Source organism: Pristiophorus japonicus, chromosome 20 (genome assembly GCF_044704955.1).
Source record: "Pristiophorus japonicus isolate sPriJap1 chromosome 20, sPriJap1.hap1, whole genome shotgun sequence".
In the NCBI taxonomy this organism is placed as follows: domain Eukaryota; kingdom Metazoa; phylum Chordata; class Chondrichthyes; family Pristiophoridae; genus Pristiophorus; species Pristiophorus japonicus.
This window is the reverse complement of record NC_091996.1, coordinates 76,935,202-76,950,348: the sequence shown is the minus strand read 5'-3', so window position 1 is coordinate 76,950,348 and position 15,147 is coordinate 76,935,202.

Genomic DNA, 15,147 nt, shown 5'->3' with positions numbered 1-15,147 from the left:
CAGATTTACAGTGGAATATGTCTGTGTTCTTCCTCAGAGAATGATGATGCAGATAGTGCAAGGCCTGTGCAAAAGACCGGGGCTCAACAAATGTGGCTTTGGTAGCCGACCATCTATATCCCAGGTAGCGCCATGGTTTCCTCAATATTAATCAGAAATATACCGAAACAATCCTCTATTGAGGCTGCACGTTTGATTTCCAATGTGCATGTTGGATAAGGAACTGGTATCAACCGCGCAGGCAAATGGCATTCATCAATGGGGTAGATCCACCTGAAGGCAGGTCACAATTTCAGTCCTGCAGTGCACTGTGTTGGGTGACAGCTGTTAACCAACTCCATAAGTAAGTTGGCTGAGACTATGGAATGTTAACACGCTCCCATACCACAAAATTGTGCTTTGAAGTTGGGACTTGAAATAATTTTCCATTTAGTTGTTTTAGACTTATGGGTGGTTCTGGATAAGTAGCTTTTATTGTTCCTCCCAAGTTGCCTTGAGATGATGGCGGGCATTTTCTCAGAATCACTGAAGCCCTTGTGACGCTGGTGCTCTCAGGTGGCGTCAGGGGCGGAATTTCACGAAATTGACCCAATCCGGTAAAGCAGCGGCGATATATGTCCCTGTGAGGGTGAAGTGTAGCATGGAGGGCGATTTGGACGTGTTGCTGCTCCTAGTACTTTGCGGCTCTTGTTTTTTTTTTAGAGTCGAGTTCGCAGATGAGTGAAAAGTTTTGTCGAAGTAACTTCAGAGAGTTGCTGAAGTTTATCCTGTAGACCGTGCATACAGCAGCCGCATTGTGTTGGTAGTGGAGCGGTTAGTATTGGGTTGAATTAAGGCCGATTTAGGGAATGGGTCCCAGCGTCGCAGATATTCTTCAATTTGGATAAGTGTAGGGTGATGCATTGCCGTATGGGAAACTCCAAGATTGTGCTCACAAGGTAACGGTACCTGTTAAAGGCGGATATGCAGGGAGGAAACGTGGTGTCACAATCAATAAATCATTGATGATCCACAAGCAGTGTTACAAGGTAAACCGAGATTTATGTTGTATTACTACAATAGTACAATATAAACTAAGAACACTATAACGAGCTTTGACATGGTTTTGATTGGAATATTGCAGCCTATTTTGGAAGGCACAGACGGTGAGAGATATCGAGGCCCTTTAGAAGGTATGATGGAGAGCGATCAAAGCGATACTCATTCTTGGACCCCTTTGTTTTGGGGATAGCCTCCATAAATTGAGCTGAATTTCGTAAGAGAAATTCTGGTTCGGTGGCGATATCATTGAAGGCTTTAAAACGATGAAGATATTAAATTCTGCTCAGCTGTATGAGTTATTCGGCCCCTGGGAGGACTACGGGCAGTGAGCATAAAACACATCGACAAAGTGTTAAGTTAGACTTTCGGACTAAGTGTCCTGAAATTTTGGACAGATTACAGAGACATGCAGTGAATACAGATTCACCACAGTTCAATTGGAGCATCAAGGGTTGCTCAGTTAGCAGTACAGTTGTGTGACTGGTAAAATTATCTCCATTGAGTTAGTGTAGGAATCAATGCCACGAATTCTCAGCTAAATACAGCATCAGGTAGTGAAGGTCACAGAAGGATCAGTTAATTATCGATGTGGGTAATAGAATGCATAATATATTCTTCAGAATCAGGTACCTCTCATTTATTAGCTGGTAGTTCCTCTCTCTGTTCGTGTCTTTTGGACTAGTAGCCAACACGTTGCGTGAATCAGATCCAAGAGATGTGCACGACAATAGAAAAGACGATAAACCGGACAGTTCAGAACTCGCTGAACCAGCTGGAGAAGGACTTGGAGCTGACCATCCGCACAACCAGATTCCAGCTCGAGGAGAACAGGTGAGGCTTTAGTGTGTGTTGTGTTCAGGACAGGTGCGGTAAGACTGGGGAAACACGGATGGGAATAAACAACATTGTCCGAAGTGGTAACAGAAAAAGTATTATAATTGAAGAGGATATCAGGAAAGGAGATTGGGCTCTATGTTCCTTTCTGCATTACTCCAATTCTTTCCTCTTGTGTATCCCCGATTTTAATCGCTCCACCATTGGTGCCGAGGGCCTAAGCTCTGGAATGCCCTCTCTAAGCCTTGTCACCTCGCTACAGCTCGTTCCTCATTTAAGATGCTCCTTAAAATCGAAATCTTTGACCGAGCTATTGGTCACCTACCCTCATATCTTCTTATGTGTCTCGGTGTGAAATTTTGGTTGTTAAGGCTACAGTGAAGTTCCTTGGGATGTTTCACAACTTTAAAGGCGCTATATAAATATAAGCTATTGCTATTATTATATCAGGAATATTTAGATAGGAAAATTAGACTTATTTTCTTCAGCAATTTTCATACGTTTATGTGATCTCATCGAAACGTTCAGGTTAATGGGGTAGTTGACAAAGATTATTGTAAACTATCAAGGGACACGAGGCAGAATCGTGGAATTAGGAGCAAGAACAGAAATCAGATGACCCATTTTATCCAAAGTGAACTAAGATCCTTGAATCCATGGAAGAGTATTGAAGCGGGAAGCACACAGAAACTGGAGTCAGAATGGATGCACAAGGCATTCAAAACAAAGTTGAAAGAAAACAAAATAAGAAGCTATAATAGTTATGAAGAAATACGACATAGCTGTAACGGGAACATTTCTTAGATTTGGACAGGCTTGCCAAATTATTGGCACTGAAATTGCAGTCTCTGTGTCAGAATACTCTGAGTAAGCCATCATAATCCATTTGAAAGGTTCAGCAACGTTTGAATTTCGGCATGCACTTATGAATTGTTTGAAAAATGTGTATTGCTGGTGCAGATTTGGGCTATTTGCCCAACAACTGCCAAGCAATTGGCCATGCAACTCTTATATCTGGTAAAATCAGGCGTAGGGCTTGCTTTTATCAGCGTGAGGGTGTGTATAATGCTTAAATAAACCATTTATAAATCCAGAATTATACATATATACATTAAATAATTTTATGCAAATATTGGCCTGAGTTAAGATTTTAAAATTATTGATCAAAAAGTTAATTTTTTATTGAGGTTGGGGCAGTGACGGAAGTTATGTCTAATATTGCAATTCAGTACGTTTATAATTGTTAAAATTCTGTAAATTGTTTTATAATTTGGGGATGCCATGCATAGCATCTGGGGATGCCCTTTGCAAGTTACTGCAATGGAATCCTCCTTTGCCATTGGAGGATCGGGCCCATATGATCCCAGGGTTACTTCCGAAATGCCTGCGTCCCAACGGCCTTTACGCTGCCATCCGCCTGGAGGCCCGAGACTGCAACTCTTTGCAGCCTGGATGTCAGGAAGTATTTTGGGAATTGTTTTGTGGATCGGAGGCGGATGGCAATTTATAGTCCAATATTCCAGGTTTCGTACCTGCCTCTACCAAAATGCTGCTGAAACCCTCATTCATGCTAATGTTACTTCTAGAGTGAACTCGGCTATTCCAATGCTCTCCTGGCCGGCATATGTACTTTCACGCTCTATAATCTTGAGTTAATCGCATACTCTGTTGCCCCTATCCGAAATTGCACTAATTCGCGTTCACCCATCACCCCTGTGAGCACTTACCGACATTTTACGCTTATCCAGCAAAATTTCGACCTCAAAATTCTCATCCGCCTGTTACAATCACCCCGTAGCCTCGCTAATCCTTATCTGCAACTTTTTGCAGCCCCACATCCCTCCGAAACCTCTGCATCCCTCCAATTCTGCCCTCTTGTGCATGCTCCACTTCCTTCATCCCACCATTGGCAGCGGTGCCTACAGCCCCAAACTCTGGAAATCTCTCCCCAAACCTCTCCTCTTCTTCGCATCTCTCTTCCAATACAAACCTGAAAACCTACCTCTTTGATCAAGCTTTTGATCACTCCTCCCAATGTCTCCTTCTTTGGCTCGGTGTGAATTTGTATCTGATTACCCTGCTGGGAAGTGCCTTTGGACGTTTGGCTTTGTATAAAATCACGTTGTTGCTGTTTTCATGAGAGAAAGGGACAGTAAAAGGTGCTGGAGTAGCAGCATTAATGAAGGATTCAGTTACAGCGCCAGAAAATCGTGATATCACAAACCATGCAATGAGACAGGATTCACAAGGACAGCTTTACGGACTTGGAGAGGCCATGGTACAATTTTCGATGTACATAACAGAACACCAGAATTATGTGATAGAGAGGAGATCCGCAGCCAGTTCAAAGAGATAATATAAGAAGAAAAGCTTACTCATATTGGGAGAATTTATCAATCAAACAATAGACAGAAATAACGTGCGTGATCAAAGTGAAGAACACGTTTTAGACTAGATCGGGCACTGCAAGTAGAATCAGAATGTTTCATAGAAAATAGGTGCAGGAGTAGGCCATTCGGTCCTTCGAGCCTGCACCATCATTCAATAAGATCATGGCTGACCATTCTCTCAGTACCCCTTTCCTGCTTTCTCTCCATACCCCTTGATCCCTTTAGCCATAAGGGCCATATCTAACTCCCTCTTGAATATATCTAATGAACTGGCATCAATAACTCTCTGTGGCAGAGAATTCCACAGGGTAACAACTCTCTGAGTGAAGAAGTTTCTCCTCACCTCAGTCCTAAATGGCCTACCACTTATCCTAAGACTGTGTCCCCTGGTTCTGGACCTCCCCAAAATTGGGAACATTCTTCCTGTATCTAATCTGTCCAGTCCCGTCAGAATTTTATATGTTTCTGTGAGATCCCCTCTCATCCTTCTAAACTCCAGTGAATAAAGGCCCAGTCGATCCAGTCTCTCCTCATAGGTCAGTTCTGCCATCCCGGGAATCAGTCTGGTGAACCTTCACTGCACTCCCTCAATAGCAAGAACGTCCTTCCTCAGATTAGGAGACCAAAACTGAACAATGTTCCAGGTGAGGCCTCACCAAGGCCCTGTACAACTGCAGTAAGACCTCCTTGCTCCTATAATCAATACCCCTAGCTATAAAGGCCAACATACCATCTGCCTTCTTCACCATCTCCTGTACCTGCATGCCAACTTTCAATGACTGATGTACCATGACACCCAGGTCTCGTTGCACCTCCCCTTTTTCTAATCTGCTACCATTCAGATAATATTCTGCCTTCGTGTTTTTGCCACCAAAGTGGATAACCTCACATTTATCCACATTATACTGCATCTGCCATGCATTTGCCTACTCACCTAACCTGTCCACGTCATCGTGCAGCCTCTTAGCGTCCTCTTCACAGCGCACATCGCCACCCAGTTTAGTGTCATCTTCAAACCTGAAGATATTACTCTCAATGCATTCATCCAATCATTAATGTATATTGTAAATAGCTGGGGTCCCTGCACTGAGCCCTATGGCACCCCACTAGTCACTGCCTGACATTCTGAAAAGGACCGTTTATCCCGACTCTCTGCTACCTGTCTGCCAACCAGTTCTCTATCCATGTCAATATATTACCCCCAATACCATGTGCTTTAATTTTGCACAGCAATCTCTTTTGTGGAACCTTGTCAAAAGCCTTTTGAAATTCCAAAGACACCACATCCACTGGTTCTCCCTTGTCCACTCTACTAGTTACATCCTCAAAAAATTCCAGAACATTTATCAAGCATGATTTCCCTTTCATAAATCCATGCTGACTTGGACAGATCCTATCACTGCTTTCCAAATGCGCTGTTATTTCATCTTTAATAATTGATTCCAACATTTTCCCCACTACTGATGTTAAGCTAACCGGACTATAATTACCCGTTTTCTCTCTCCCTTCTTTCTTAAAACGTGGTGTTACATTATCTACACTCCAGTTCATAGGAACTGATCCAGAGTCGATATACTACTGAAAAATGATCACCAATGCATCCACTATTTCTAAAGCCACTTCCTTAAGTACTCTGGGATGCAGACTATCAGGCCCTGGGGAATTATTGGCCTTCAATTCCATCAATTACCCGAACACAATTTCCCACCTAATAAGGATATCCTTCAGTTCCTCCTTCTCACTAGACCCTCAGTCCCCTAGTACTTCCGGAAGGTTATTTGTGTCTTCCTTCGTGAAGACAGAACCAAAGTATTTGTTCAACTGGTCTGCCATTTCTTTGTTCCCCATTATAAATTCACCTGAATCTGACTGCAAGGGACCTACGTTTGTCTTCACTAATCTTTTTCTCTTCACATATCTATAGAAGCTTTTGCAGTCAGTTTTTATGTTCCCAGCAAGCTTCCTCTCATACTCTATTTTCCCCCTCCTAATTAAACCCTTTGTCTTCCTCTGCTGAATTCTAAATTTCTCCCAGTCCTCAGGTTTGCAGCTTTTTCTGGCCAATTTATATGCCTCTTCCTTGGATTTAACAGTATCCTTAATTTCCCTTGTTTGCCATGGTTGAGCCACGTTCCCCATTTTATTTTTACTCCAGACAGGGATGTACAATTGTTAAAGTTCATCCATGTGATCTTTAAATGTTTGCCATTGCCTAGCCATCGTCAACCCTTTAAATATCATTTGCCAGTCTATTCTAGTCAATTCGAAGTTACCTTTTCTTAAGTTCAGGACCCTAGTCTCTGAATTAATTGCGTCACTCTCCATCTTAATAAGATTTCTACCATATTGTGGTCACTCTTCCCCAAGGGACCTCGCACAACAAGATTGCTAATTAGTCCTTTCTCATTACACATCACCCAGTCTAGGATGGCCAGCCTGCTAGTTGGTTCCTCGAAATATTGGTCCAGAAAACCATCCCTAATGCACTCCAAGAAATCCTCCTCCACCATATTGCTACCAGTTTAGTTAGCCCAATCTATATGTAGATTAAAATCGCCCATGATAACTGCTGCACCTTTTTTTGCATGCGTCCCTAATTTCTTGTTTGATGCTGTCCCCAAACTTACTACTATTGTTTGGTGGTCTGTAAACAACTCCCACTAGCGTTTTCTTCCATTTGGTATTCCGCAGTTCCATCCATACAGATTTCACGTCATCAAAGCTAATGTCCTTCCTTACTATTGCGTTAATTTCCTCTTTAACCATCAATGCTACCTCATCTCCTTTTCCTTTCCAACTCTCCTTCCTGAATGTTGAATACCCCTGGATGTTGAGTTCCCAGCCTTGGTCACCCTGGAACCATGTCTCCGTGATGCCAATTATATCATATTCATTCATTTCTGCCTGTGCAGTTAATTCATCCACCTTATTGCCAATACTCCTCGCATTGAGGCACAGAGCCTTCAGACTTGTCTTTTTAACATACTTTCCCCTTTTAGAATTTTGCTGCCATGTGGCCGCTTTTGATTTTTGCCTTGGGTTTCTCTGCCCTCCACTTTTACTTTTCTTCTTTCTGTCTTTTGCTTCTGCCCCCATTCTACTTCCCTCTATCTCTCTGCATAGATTCCCACCCCCCTGCCATATTAGTTTAACCCCTCCCCAACAGTACTAGCAAACACTCCCCCTAGGCCTTTGGTTCCGGTCCTGCCCAGGTGCAGACCATCCAGTTTGTACTGGTCCCACCTCCCCTAGAATCCGTTCCAATGTCCCAGGAATGTGAATCCCTCCCTTCTGCACCACTTCTCAAGCCAGGTATTCATCTGAGCTATCCTGCGATTCCTACTCTGACTAGCACGTGGCACTGGTAGCAATCCTGAGATTACTATCTTTGAGGTTCTACTTTTTAATTTAACTCCAAGCTCCCTAAATTCAGCTTGTAGGACCTCATCTCGTTTTTTACCTATATCGCTTGTACCTATATGCACCACGATAACTGGCTGTTCACCCTCCCCCTTCAAAATGTCCTACAACTGCTCTGAGACATCCGTGACCGTTGCACCAGGGAGACACCCTGAAGTCTATCTATTCCCCTATCACTTTCGCTCTCCCACTCCTTTTTCTGTCCTCCTGTGCTGCAGAGCCACACACGGTGCCATGGACTTGGCTGCTGCTGCCCTGCCCTGATGACTCATCCCCCCCAACAGTACGCAAAACAGTGTATCTGTTTTGGAGGAGGCTGACCGCAGGGGACCTCTTCACTACCTTCCTTCCATTGCTCTTCCTGTTGGTCTTCCATTCCCTATCTGTCTGTGTAACCCTTAACTGCGGTAAGACCAACTCACTAAACATGCTATTCATGGCATGCCCAGCATCGCGGATGCTCCAGAGTGAATCCACCCGCAGCTCCAGTGCTACAATGCAGTCTGTCAGGAGCTGCAGCATGACAGACTTCCCACACATTTAGTCGTCAGGTATGCTGGAAGCGTCCCTGACTTCCCACATAGCGCAGGAGGAGCATGACAGGTGTCTGAGCTCTCCTGCCATGACTTCACCCTTAGATTAACTTAATTTGGCAAAAACAATGATACATATCACCTACCCTTAGGGAAAAGAAAAAGAAAAACTACTCACCAACCACCAACCAATCACTTATCCCTTTGGCTGTGACTTCACTTTTGGATTTCTTTCTACTTCTTTGTTTACCTTCTGCCCCAGCTACAGCTGCACCAGCTGGCCTCTCTGACTGCTGCCTCTCCAATGACATTGGGCCTTTTATAGGCCTCCTCGATCTCCCTGGACTCCCGCCTCTCCGACTGCCGCCTCTTCAACGAGGTCGGGCCTTTTATAGGCCTCCTCGGCCTCCTCGATCTCCCCAGACTCCCACCTCAATTTAACAAGGAAAGAAGCATTGCTTGGTTTATTCAGGGAATTTGACTGTGGTAAATAACTGCATTGAGATTAGGAGAAAAACCTAGAAACAGTGACCACCACATATTGGAAGAAAGGGGCGCATCAGAATGGTAGCCATTTTACCTTTGGGCAACAGTGTAAAATGGATTATGTTGGTGCGACAGCTCGCGATACACCTCACGAGATTTTCCTTTCCATTGAACTTAAGCAGGAGAGATGTAAAACCAGCTGTCGATTCGTTAGTTCCTGTATAACTCTATCACATGACGTGAGAATAAGAACATAAGAAATAGGAGCAGGAGTAGGCCATATATCCAATCGAAGCTGCTCCACCATTTTATACAATCTTGGCTGATCCGATCATGGACTCAGGTCCACTTCCCTGCCCGCTCCCCATAACCCCGTATTCCCTTATCGGTTAAGAAACTGTCTATCTCTGTCTTAAATTTATTCAATGTCCCAGCTTCCACGGCTCTTTGAGGCAGCGAGTTCCTCAGATTTAAAACCATCTGAGAAAATACATTTCTCCTCATCTCAGTTTTAAATGGGTGGCCCCTTATTCTAAGATCATGTTCCCGAGTTCTAGTCTCCCCCATCAATGGAAACATCCTCTCTGCATCCACCTTGTCAATCCCCTTCATAATCCTACATGTTTCGATAAGATCACCTCTCAATCTTCTGAATTCCAATGAGTACAGGCCCAACCTACTCAACCTTTCCTCATAGGTCAATCCCCTCATCTCCGGAATTAACCTAGTGAACCTTCTCTGAACTGCCTACAAAGCAAGAATATCCATTCGTAAATATGAAAACCAAAATTGCACGCAGTATTCCAGTTGTGGCCTCGCCAATACCTTATATAGCTGTAGTAAGACTTCCCTGCTTTTATACTCGATCCACTTTGCAATAAAGCCCAAGATTCCATTGGCCTTCCTGATCACTTGCTGTACCTGCATAGTAACCTTTAGTGTTTCATGCACAAGTACCCCCAGTTCCATTCTACTGCAGCACTTTGCAATCTTGCTCCATTTAAATAGTAACTTGCTCTTTGATTTTATTCGGCCAAAGTGCATGACCTCACACTTTCCAACATTATACTCCATCTGCCAAATGTTTGCCCACTCACTTAGCCTGTCTATGTCCTTTTGCAGGTTTTTTGTGTCCTCGCACATTGCTTTTCCTCCCATCTTTGTATCGTCAGCAAACTTGGCTACATTACACTTGGTCCCTTCTTCCAAGTCGTTAATATAGATTGTAAATAATTTGGGTCCCAGCACTGATTCCTGCAGCACCCCACTAGTTACTGATTGCCAACCCAAGAATGAACCATTTATCCCGACTCTCTGTTTTCTGTTACTCCCAGTGGCAAGGAAAATAGAACGGGGCCGATAATGTATGTCATGCATTGAACACCATCAATGAACACCACGCCTAAAGTTAAAATTACGGACATGGAAGCTATTTAAGGTGAATGTTTGGTACTGAGAACAGAACTCATGTATTAAGAAATGCTGTAGTTTTGGATCACTGTTGTTGATTTCTGGTGTCATGCGGTGCTAAGTTTTCACTATTTCAGTGATTTGGTGGACTTTTGGAAGCTGTTTTCCACCAGTTACTTAAGATAGTGATGCTTGCTTTCATTTCAGTGAACAGGCACCTAAGAACAGGAGAGCCTGGATCAAGCGTATGTTCTTCAGATCCTTGACATACCTGGCACCACTCTCACTGCTGACAAGTTTCACCATTTTCAACACACCAAGAGAAAGCCTCACCGACGTAATGGGAGAGAACTTGACCCACATGTCGCATATCTGGGTGGTATGGCTCGCTTTTATTATCCTGAGTCTAACCAATGAATATCTGGCAATGTTCGGCGTCTATATGTTTGCTTGGACTGCGCAAATGGAGAACTGTTCAAGATCCTGATCTGCACCTGCCCCGTGAGTGTTTGAGGAGAAAATGCAGAGGGAGATTTACTGAATACCGAAACCGTGTTGTACCAAACCTAGGAGTGTTTGATGGAACAGTACACAAACGGTTTACTCTGTATCTAACCCGTGCTGTACATACATTGGGAGTTTTGATGGGATAGTGTAGCGAAAGCTGAAATCTGTATCTAACCTGTGCGTTACCTACCGTGAGAGTGCTTAATGGGACAGTATAGATGGATCTTTACTCTGTATCTGACGCATCTTTTATCTAACCCATACTGTACTTAACATTTTGATAGTTGGTGTGAGTGATTGATTGGGAATTGTGGAGGCCGTTTCACTCTATATCTGACGCACGCTGTACCCACCCTGGGAATGTTTGATGGTACAATGTAGAATGGGCCTTTCTCTTCAGTTAACCCGTGGTGTACTTGCCCTGGGAGTGTTTGATGGTAGAGTGTAGATGGAGCTTAACTCTGTATCTGACGCATGCTTTATCTATGCGGATTTTATCAACTATGGGACACAACAGACATGATCTTTGCAGCACGCCAGTTGCAGGAAAAATGCAGGGAGCAGCGCCAGCCCTTATATATGGCCTTTTTCGATCTTACAAAGGCCTTTGACACTGTCAATCGTGAGGGACTATGGAACGTCCTCCTCCGTTTCGGAAGCCCCCAAATGTTTGTCAACATCCTTCACCTGCTTCACGATGACATGCAGGCCGTGATCCTTACCAACAGATCCACGTCCAGACCGGGGTCAAACAGGGTTGCATCATCGCTCCAACCCTCTTCTCAATCTTCCTCGCTGCCATGCTCCACCTCTCAATCAACAAGCTCCCTGCTGGAGTGGAATTAGTCGACAGAACCAGTGGGAAGCTATTTAACCTATGCCGCCTCCAGGGCAGGTCCAACATCACCCCAACCTCCGTCATTGAGCTGCAGTGTGTAGACGATGCCTGCGTCTGTGCATATTCAGAGGCTGAACTCCAGGATATAGTCAATGTATTCACTGAGGCAGATGAAAGCATGGGCCTTACGCGTAACATCCATAAAACAAAGAGTCTTCACTAGCCTGCCATCGCCACACAGCACTATCCTCCAATCATCAAGATCCAAGGCGCGGCCCTGGACAACATGGATCATTTCCCGTACCTCGGGAGCCTCTTATCAACAAAGGCAGACATTGATGCAGAGATTCAGCATCGCCTCCAGGGCGCCAGCATAGCCTTCGGCCGCCTGTGGAAAAGAGTGTTTGAAGACTAGGCCCTCAAATCTACCACGAAACTCCTGGTCTACAGGGCTGTAGTAATACCCGCTCTCCTGTCTGGGTCTGAGGCATGGACGATGTACAGAAGGCACCTCAAGTCACTGGAGATATATCACCAACGATATCTCCGCAAGATCCTGCAAATCCCCTGGGAGGACAGGCACACCAACATCAGTGTCCTCGTCCAGGCTAACATCCCCTTGTATTGAAGCACTGACCACACTCGAATAGCTCCGCTGGGCAGGCCACATAGTACGAGATTCCTTAAGCAAATGCATTATGTGGAGTTCCTTCATGGTAAACGAGCCAAAGGAGGACAGTGGAAACATTATAAGGACACCCTCAAAGTCTCCCTGGTAAAGTGCAACATCACCACGGACATCTGGGAGACCCTGGCCGCAGACCGCCCGAGGTGGAGAAAGTCCATCCGGGAGGGCGTTGAAGTCTTTGAGTCTCGATGCAAGGAGCATGAAGAGGTCAAGCGCAGGCAGCGGAAGGAGCATGCGGCAAACCAGCCCGACCGACCCCTTCCCTCGACAACTGTCTGTCCCACCTGTAACAGGGTCTGTGGCTCCCGTATTGGACTGTTCAGCCATCAAAGAACTCACTTTGGGAGTGGAAGCAAGTCTTCCTCGATTCCGAGGGACTGCCTATGAGGATGATGATGTTTGTATCAAGTGGGATGCCGTGGTGCCCGCTCTACTGGTCGTCCTGTCTGTATGGGTGGGGTTTGTCCCACCAATCTGACGGAGCAGGGTCCGTGCTTTCCTGACAGACTGAGTGAAGTTAATCTTCTTCGCAAGGCTCCTCCAGCTTTCACATCTCGCCGAGTTCACAGATTCCAGCATTGTGCTGACTGTGGCTGGGTTCTTGTTTAGCAAATACTCCTGGTAGTGAGCATCGCTTTCTTCAATCCAACAAGGAATATATGTCTGTGCTCTTGTTCAGTGAATACTCCTGGTAGTGGGCCTCACTTTCGTCCGTCAACAAGGAATATATGACTTCCTGAACCCCCGAGGTATACTGCGTTTTGCAACAGCTTTAATAATTCCTATTAATCAGCTGAAGGCATTGGTGGTTGGCAGAATCAACTGGCCTTTGGAAGGTTTTCCAGTCTGCTTTTTTGATGTTCCAATGTGGTTTCGGTGTTGATGTAATGACAGAAATTCCGATCCCGATATTGATGATCGAGGGCTTGTGTTCACTGTTGGGGAAGTTATCAAGAACGGTTCTGGAGGCCGTGATTGCATTTCCTTTGTTGTCTTTAGAGAGCAAAATTGGTCTGGGTTATAATCTGCAGAGACGTTCGATGTCCTTTGCGATGACATTAGTTGTGCTCTCCGAGCTAAGATCATGTAACAGGGTGGGACACGAGAACCCCTGTAAAAGGGGTGTCAGATTATAACCTAGACAAATGGAACTTATCTCGATCTTTGGCATCAAAATGGAGGAATTTATTCTCTAGTGAAGCCCACAATTACTTCTCCATTATAATTGGCGTTTTCATAGCCCCAAGTTGTGGGGTGGTATTAAAGTCTACAAGATCAATGGATGGGTGTTGATTAGGAGGGAGCGGTGGGTGAGACCACTGTACAAATGGTGGTTTATAGACAACAGAGATTGTTAGCTCTCCTATGCCCATTGCTGTAGTGAAAATTCCAGCAATACTGCTATGCTCAAGTTCAGTGCAGCCTTCGATGTCTCGTTTAACATAGCATGTCAGGCCATATGTGGGATAGTTATTGAATGGGATTTGGTTACAAACTGTGATCCGTCCTCTTGTGTCAAAGTGATGGGTGTGTTCAATGTGTGTTTCTTCAAGCATAGAACATCAACGCTGTGTTCCTTGAGTAACCTTTGGAGGTATTCGCATTTTGAACGGGAGAGGCCTTCGATATTGAGTTGGCATGTTCAGATGGCTATACTTACATGCAGTTTTCTCTGGAGAGGATTGTTCGATTTGCTTGGTTTGCTACGGTCACCCGGAGGTGAATTTAACAAAAAGGTCGATGTCCTTTGATACGACATTAGTTGTGATCTCCGAGCTATGATCACGTAACAGGGTGGGCCATGCGATCCCCTGTAAAAGGAAGGGGTGTCAGAGGCACATTGTAGGGGTCATCAGGGCTATCAATGGCTGGGGCCAGATGAACAAATGTTAGAGGGGAATCGTGGTAAATAATAGTTAAAGCTGTGTCTACACTGTCCCATCAAACACTTCCAGGGCAGGTGCAGCACGGGTTAGATACAGAGTAAAGCTCCCTCTACACTGTCCAATCACAAACTCCCAGGGCAGGTATAGCATGGGTTAGATACAGAGTAAAGCTCCCTCTACACTATCCCATCAAACACTCCCGGGGCAGGTGCAGCATGGGGTTAGATACAGAGTAAAGCTCCCTCTACACTATCCCATCACACACTCTCCGGGCAGGAACAGCAAGGTCGAGACACAGAGGAAAGCTCACTCTGAACTGTGATATCTAGAACAGCATGGATCAGATATAGACTGAAGACTGCTCGAAACTATTCTATCAAACACTCGGGGACAGGTACAGCATGTCTTAGACACAGTAAAACTCACAGCACTGTCCCATGAAAAGCACACAGGTCAGGTAGACAGGGGTTAGATACTGTGGAAACCTCATGGTATAGTCGTTCATTAAGCACAGTGCACTCAGATACAGCATGTGGCCCGTGAAGCGCCCAACTCCTCTGACAGTACACACACAGCATGGTATGAATACAGGGCAGTAATGGTCCATATCAGTACAACTCCGCTGACACTACACACGGCGTGGTTGAATACAGGGCAGTAATGGTCCATATCAGCACCAACAACATAGGTAGGAAAAGGGATGAGATTCTCGAGGCAGATTTTAGGGAGCTCGGAAAAAGATTAAAAAGCAAGACATTAAAGATAGTAATCTCCCTGTGTAGTGTTGATGTCCCTGTGGGGTGCAGTATCTGACCCTGAGTTGCCCCAGGGAGGGGGCAGTGTGTGATGTCCCTGTGGGGTGCAGTATGTTCAGTGTCTGACCCTGACCTGCCCCAGGGAGGGGGCAGTGTGTGATGTCCCTGTGGGGTGCAATGTCTGACCCTGAGTTGCCCCAGGGAGGGGGCAGTGTGTGATGTCCCTGTGGGGTGCAGTATGTTCAGTGTCTGACCCTGACCTGCCCCAGGGAGGGGGCAGTGTGTGATGTCCCTGTGGGGTGCAATGTCTGACCCTGAGTTGCCCCAGGGAGGGGGCAGTGTGTGATGTCCCTGTGGGG